The sequence below is a fragment of the Trichechus manatus genome, unplaced genomic scaffold, assembly GCF_000243295.1.
Source record: "Trichechus manatus latirostris isolate Lorelei unplaced genomic scaffold, TriManLat1.0 scaffold00151, whole genome shotgun sequence".
NCBI lineage: Eukaryota > Metazoa > Chordata > Mammalia > Sirenia > Trichechidae > Trichechus > Trichechus manatus.
In genome coordinates this window covers 4,127,164-4,134,812 of record NW_004444087.1, presented here as the reverse complement: position 1 = coordinate 4,134,812, position 7,649 = coordinate 4,127,164, and positions in this window count along the sequence as shown.

Genomic DNA, 7,649 nt, shown 5'->3' with positions numbered 1-7,649 from the left:
TCACAGCAACAAACAGTATGCCCACCTCGTGCGTCTGTATTCCCGGTGGTCTGTGGCTGGAGAGCATTGACCGGAGTTCAGTTGTTTATGAAGCAGGTGGTTCCTGAACGAGGCCTGGAGCTGGGGCCCTGGAGCGTGCCAGGCAAAAGGGCACCGAGGTCACTAACACCACGCTGACCCACGGGGCACTTGAAGCAAGTAAGAGTTGTGATACGCCTTCTTCCTAGATCTCTTTCCCAGAACAGTTCCTAACACCTTGTGCAAACCACTTCATTTATCTTCTCTTTCAAGCCCCCAAGGCGCTGGTCTCAGCAAAGAATTCTCCTCAAGTTTCTCTGAGTTCTCAAAACAATGGCCCCAGGATCCTCGTTCTGGTTAGCTCGGGGCCTGTCTCCTGTTTCCATCCTTTTGTGTTTAGTCCAACGTCTAGGGTGTTGAATTTTGGTCATTTTTGTTTGTTTGTTTACCTTGAAGTTGGTGTGGTTTTCACTCATCATATAGAATCTATTTAAAGATCTTTCTCATCTCAATCAGTTGTTGTTAGCTGCTGTCGAGTCAGCTCCAACTCATGGCCACTTTAAGTACAACAGAACAAAACATGGCCCGGTCCTGTGCCGTCTTCATAATGATTGGTATGTTTGAGGCCATTGTTGTGACTATTGTGTATTGCCTTCCAACCTAGGGGGCTCATCTTCCAACATTATATGAGATAATATTCTGTTGTGATCCATAGGGTTTTCATTGACTAATTTCCGGAAGTAGATCTCTAGGCCTTTCTTTCTAGTATGTCTTAGTCTGAAAGCTCTGTTGAAACCTGCCCACCATGGGTAACCCTGCTGGTATGTGAAATACTGGTGGCATAGCTTCCAGCATCACAGCAACATGCAAGCCACCACAGTACAACACACTGATAGACAGAGGGTGGACGGTTAGTTCAGGGGTGTCTTATTGAGGAGGAAGCAAAGCCATAAGTAAATATTGGTGGAGTTCCTGATGGTGAGGGGAAGGGCTGGCCAACTGGTCAACCTGCAGTGGGGTGTGTGTATGTGTGCATACATGCGTGTGTATATGTGTGTGTATGTGTGTGCATGTGCGTGCCTGTGTGTGTGTACATGTGTGTATTAACTCCTACATGTAAATGAGCCAAGTGCACCAGTCCTCTCTCCCATGTGCTTTTACTTAATTATATTGATGGAAGCAAATGAGGGCTTTTTGATGATGAAGGCAGCCTCACAAAGAGAGGAAAGCATTTGGCCTGCCACGTCTGAAGACTCATCTTTGGAGGGGCCCTTGGCTCTCTTCTGTGCAATTAACAACTCAGAAGAGTGTTCCCTCTTCTAGCTTCTTACTCGTTCTTATTGGTAGAATCAAATGGGCCACACAACCTCTATCCAGGCCAGTCAAGAAAAAAAAAAAAGAAAAACCCTTGTAGAGTATGGGATACTTTCAGTGGAAGGTCAGGGTGCTGGAAGAAGACCAGAGCCAGCAATGACCCAGTGGGAAGATAATAAAGTGGTTCTTGAAATGAGCAAAGGGGCGGGTGGGGGCGGAAGGGCACTGCAGGGGTCTTCCTTCACCCCTCTATGTTGGCCAAGCTGGAGGGGCTGGGAAATGGTGCTCCTGGAAGGGAGCTCACAGAGAAGTGTTCCCTAGAGGGCCTCTAGACTCAGTCCCTTTGTCACGGCTGTGTGTATCTAAGGAATAAGAGCTCTTTCTTGTAATGAGGACAAAGTTGTTGTTGCTGGTGTTAGCTGCCATTACGTCAGCCCCCAACTCATGGTGACCTCAGGCACCATGGAACCAAACTCTGCTGAGTCCTGTACCATCCCCACGGTCGGTTGTGGATTGGACCGCTGTGATCCATAGAGTTTTCAGTGGCTGATTTTCGGAAGTCAATCGCCAGGCCTTCCCTCCTAGTTTGTCTTAGTCTGGAAGCTCCGCTGAAACCTGTCCAGCATCCTAGCAACATACAAGCCTCCACTGACAGACAGATGGTGACTGTGCTTGAGGTGCATGGGACAGGAATCAAACCTGGGTCTCCCACATGGAAGGCGAGAATTCTTCCACTGAACCACCACTGCCCTCAATGAGGACAATAGCAAAGCACAAAGCAAACAGTCTCTTGTGCTTCTGTGGGGGCAGAGAGGGGGTTTGAGGACACTGCTGGTGGCTGGAGTGGGGAGTCAGAATGGGGCAACCCGTGGTGATTTACGTTTTAAACTTAAACTTCCTCTCTGCCACCTTAGCCATCTTTCACAAAGATACTGGTGAGTTCTAGCTTGTGTCGATCGCTGCAGCTGGGACATAGTTTCTTGTGTGCTTACTGCCTCTCGCCATAGCTGGACTTTCTACTCCTGTCACTCTGGACCTCACAGTACTCTGCTCCTTAATTTAAAGTTAATTCCGATTACCATAAGTTGTTCTCGTTTTTTATTCTGGTGGGCGGGACATAGCTGACATTTGACTCTGTAGGAAGACCCAAGGCAGTGGGAATGTAATTCCTTTAATAATGCCTTTGTTTATGAATTCAGCGCAATTTAGCTACCCCCTGGCTGCCATAAATCTCTGAGCAGGAATGAGCCTATGGGACTAGCTGTGTCTAAGTTAGAAAGGGGGCGGCAGGAGAAGCAAGGTATCCACAGGGGCCTGAGGTTCTCCCGTCTTCCCTTGCACATTCACTCCATCACCTCTCACCCCTGCCTCAGTTTCCCTGCTTGTACAGTGGCTGGAAGGGCTCTGCTGAGAATTAATTAACAAATGTTCATTAGACGTTCATAGGGTAAGTGCTCTGCAGCTGCTAAGTAGTATTAAATAATTACAACCCTCAAACGATGGGCCCATCATGCCATTTATCAGATGCTTGGAAATGTTGTTCTATGGCTTTTCACAATGACTTTGTTTAACAAGAGCTGATCTTTGCAGTTTGGTTTATTTTCTCTATCCCTTTTAATTTCAGACTCAGAGGTTATTAGCAGATAACTGCTCATTTCTGCTGTAAATCAAGAACAGACTCATTAGAAGGCCAATGCTGTGATTGCTGGGACTTTGGGCTTGTGAAGAATGGGATAATGGCACGAGTTGATGTTAAAAATAAGCTCAACTAGAAAATATTTTTTTGTTCAGGGAAAGCAAAATGGCATTTTCTGAACTGAGCAACCTCATAAATGCATTAAAATTCAAATTAAACTTGGCGCTAACACCAGGACAAGACAAGGCCATTGAGCATCGAATTGGCTCCCCAAGCCTAGGGAGAAGGGAAGTAAGAAGTATCTCCACTCTGCGTCCTGGCCCAGCCACAGATGTTCACATGGAATTCAATGGAACTGAACCCAAAGGAGGTTGTAGCTGTACCAGATTTGGGAGTGTCTTAGTTTCCCCTGACAGAAATAGGACAAGTGGGTGGCTTTAATGAACAGAACTTTATTTTCTCACAATTTAAGAGGCTAGAAGTCTGAATTCAAGGCGCTGGCTCTAGGGGAAGGCTCTCTCTCTCTGTCGGCTCTGGAGGAGGGTCCTTTTCCCAGTTTCTCTAGCCCTGGTGTTCCTTGGCGACCTCCATGTGACATTTATCTTTCCCCAGTTTGTGCTTGCTTGTCTCTATGGTTGTAAGTTGTCATTGAGTCAATTCCGACTCTTGGCGACCCCGCGTGTGCAGAGTAGAACCGCTCCGTAGGGTTTTCAAGGCTGTGACCTTTTGGAAGCAGATGGCCAGGCTTGTCTTCTGAGGTGCCTATGGGTGAGTTCGAACCACCAATACTTTAGTAGTCGAGCGTTTAACCGTTTGCACCACCCAGGGACTCCTCTGTGTCTGTGTCTAGAAAAAAACCCCAAAACAAACCTGTTGCCATCGAATTAATTCTGACTCATAGCAACCTATAGGACGGGATAGAACTGCCCCACAGGGTTTTTTCCCCCCATAGGAATTTTTAGGCTGTAATCTTTATGGAAGCAGACTGCCACATCTTTCTCCCTTGGAGCAACTGGTGGGTTTAAACTACCAAACTTTTGGTTCGCAGCCAAGTGCTTACCCACTACACCACCAGGGTTCCTCTATCTGTGTTTCTACTGCTCCTTATGTCTCTCGAAAGTGATTAGGTTTAGGACGCACCCTACACTGATATCGCCTCGATGAACATAAAGAAAACCGTATTTCCAAATGGGATCACATCCACAGGTATAAGGGTCAGGACTCCAACACATATTTTGGGGGACACATTCAATCCATAACAGGGAGCCTCGCTGTGTCCACAGGTGCTGACGCTGACTTCAGAGGGCCAGAGATGGGTTTTAAAAGCATATCTGTAGACCGGTAAATACAAGAGTGCTGATGTCTGAAGCATATAGCCCGGGCTGAGGAAGAACGGTCAGCACCTTCCTCCCTGGCCTCATCCCACCTCTGGCTCCCAGGCGACACCCTCACCCTCTTGTGCCACATGAGAAGCAGATGTGTTGATCCACAGAAAAGCGTGTTTTCAGGTCATCCTCCCCCATTCCTCATTTATATACTCTTTGCCTGACTGGTAGAATTTCTTTTTGCAAAATTATCCTTGCCTAATCCATAGAGACAGAAAGTAGATTAGCGGTTGCCAGGGGCAGGGGGAGGGGGGGAAATAAGGAGTGACTGCTAATGGGTACAAGCTTTCTTTTGGGGTGATGAAAATGTTCTGGAAATAGATTGTGGTGATGGTTGCACGACTCTGTGAATATACTAAAATCACTGAATTGTACGCTCTAACGGTGAATTTTATGGTATGTCAATTATATCTCAATAAAGCTGTTATTTAAAAAAATCATCCCTCCTTATTGTTACTGAGATCATACATCTTCAGCCTATGGTTGAAGACACACATGAAGGAGCTCTCATAGTCCCTGTGGTCACACCAGGGGCTGTCTTAGTTTCCTAGAGCTGCTATAACAGAAATACCACAAGTGGGTGGCTTTAACGAACCGAAATTTATTTTCTCACAGTTGAGAAGGCTAGAAGGCCCAATTCAGGGCACCATCTTTTGTTTCTGCTTAAACACTTGTACAAGTTGCCACGTGCAGAAGACCTCCAGCGTTCGGCCTTGGGTCAATGTTCTGAGCCGTGGTATATCTAAAGCAGATAAAGGACTTGGACTTCTAGTAAATTCTAACATTGGCTTGTAAAAATCCTGTAGGAGCAAAATTGGAATGTGACTTGGTCTCCAGTCAAGGCGATGGAAGGAGATAAGGGGGAGTCCATTCTTCCTTGACCCACCAGTCCCTGCAGAAGAAATAAATAGTAGGGTCACCCTTTTCAGCAGTAGGGAATGACACAGTCTCTGGTCCACCAACACAAAGGGTGGAACACTGACAGGGAGGAGTCCCGTTTAGGCATCAGGGTCCTGCCTCAGTAATGGAGGAGGCCTTCAGGGCCTTAGTACATCCTTGTTTGTTCTTCTTGAAATCTTTTTATTTAAAATGTGTAGTATGCAAAAACAATTTCTGAGACCAACTCTTCAGACAGGGATTGAACTAGACTATGGACATAAAGTGATACTCGTGAAGAGAGTGCCTCTTAGTCAAGTAGATACAAGAGACCAAAGGGGCAGCTTCTGTCCAGAGGTGAGATGAGAAGGCAGAGAGGGCTAGGTGCTGGTTGAATGGACATGGGAAATCGGGGGCGGAAAGGAGGAGTGTGCTGTCACAGAATGGGGAGAGCAATTAAGGTCACATAACAACGTATGTATAAAATTTTGTATGGGAGACTAACTTTAAATGTAAACTTCATTTAAACTACAACAATAAAAAAACGTGCAGTATGCAGCACTATTCACAATAGCCAAAAGGTGGAAACAACCCAAGTGTCCATCAAGAGATGATAGATAAACAAAATACGGTCCAGTCATACAATGGAATATTATGCAGCCGTTAAGAGAAACGAAGTCCTGATACCTGCTACAACAAGGATGAACCTTGAAAACATTATGCTGAGTGAAATAAGTCAAACACAAAGGGACAAATGTTATATGATCTCACTTATATGAAATATATAGAACAGGCAAATGTGTGGAGACAAATGTATATTAGTGATTACCAGGGGTTGGGGGAAGGGGAGAATGGGGACTTCTTGCTTAAACAGACGGTTTCTATTGGGGGTGATGATAAAGTTTTGGAAATGGACAGTGGTGATGGTTGCACAACATGGTGAATGTGATTAATGTCACTGAGCTATACACTGTAAAATGGCAATTTTTTGTTATATATATTTTACCACAATAATTGTTTTTAAGTTTAATAAATTTTAAGAACAGAAGGTAAATCTAGACAGAGTTAGGAACTGGCATTCCTTCACTAGCCTGGATGCGATGCACCCAACTCCCAGGGTACTGACCTGGTGTCTCTTCAAATGGCCTTCAGAGTGCCACTGCTGAGTCATAGGATCTGCATTTATAGGAAGAGAAAATAAAAGTAGGTGGGTCCAGGTACAAAAAGAGGGTGCTCTGTAGAAGCTTGTCTCAAGACCCTGTTAATAGTTTGCAGTCATCACAGGACCTACTGAGCCAGACATTTGAAGCCACCTGCCATCACCCCAGGCTCACTTTGGGGAAATCTAGCCTTTGGTGGCCTGTACTGACACTGCTTGGTGACATCCGCCTTCCCCTTGTTTCACTGGTGGGAATAGCAGGCAGCCCTGGGAGGGAATCCGTGCGGGAAAGTAGAGGCAGGGACCACACTGCCAGACAAAAGTTGGCAGGGGACTCCCCTCCACACTCACCCTCACCAGACTGTCTGAGAAGCTGCCAGTCTCCTGTGCTGTGAAAGTTCTAGAGAACACTCCACCTGCCTGGTCTCCAGCCCCACAGTGAGTGCTGACCTCTGCGTGGAGCCTGCTCCTCATCCAGCTGCAACCCCAGACCAACAAATGGCTTTCGTGGGGTGGGAGAGACCTAGGGGCGCCTCTGGAAGCCTGACCCTGGGCTGTTTGTTGTGGGTCGCCTGTGCGATTGGGCCCACTCCCCACAAGAATAGTCCACATGCTCATCCCTGGGTGGGCTGTGATGGTCCTCCCTGTTGCAGGGAGGAAAGTAGAGCAGGAGGAGCCCAGGCACCAGGCTTAGTAACAGGTTACTGGTCTTTGTTCACCATGCCATGAGGTGGGCAGCCCCCTCCTCCGTGTGCCAGCTCCAGTCCAGGTCAGGACAAAGGGTTGGTGGCCGGTGGATTAGGTCTCCCTTCGGTGGGCAGCGGGTTCCTGCAGTTGCTCCGCCAGCCCCTGCCAAGAGCAGCTCCAGCTGCCCCCGTGTTAGATAGGGTGAATCTTGGGCTTGGACAGGAGAGGAGGCTCCGCTACTTATTTTCAAGGCAAACTGCGCTCCTGCCCTGTCTGGCTGGCCCGCGGGCTGCTGGGGCAGGCGCTTGGGGCGCGGGGCGCGTGGACAATGGCGAGTCGCTCGTGCCTCGATCTGATTTCAGGCCTTTGTCGCTGAAGCCTCGTGCCGATGGGTTAATGGGGCAGAAGAGATCGGTGAAGGGCGACAGAAGTGGTCTTTGAAAAAGGGTGTCAGTACAGGGCAGCGAGACAAAGGCCAAACCACACAAGGGCTGAGAAGGACAGATGGGGCCAGGCAGGGAAAACAATTAGGCCGCGCAAGTGCGGGGGCGGGGCGCGACTTCATCATTCTCTG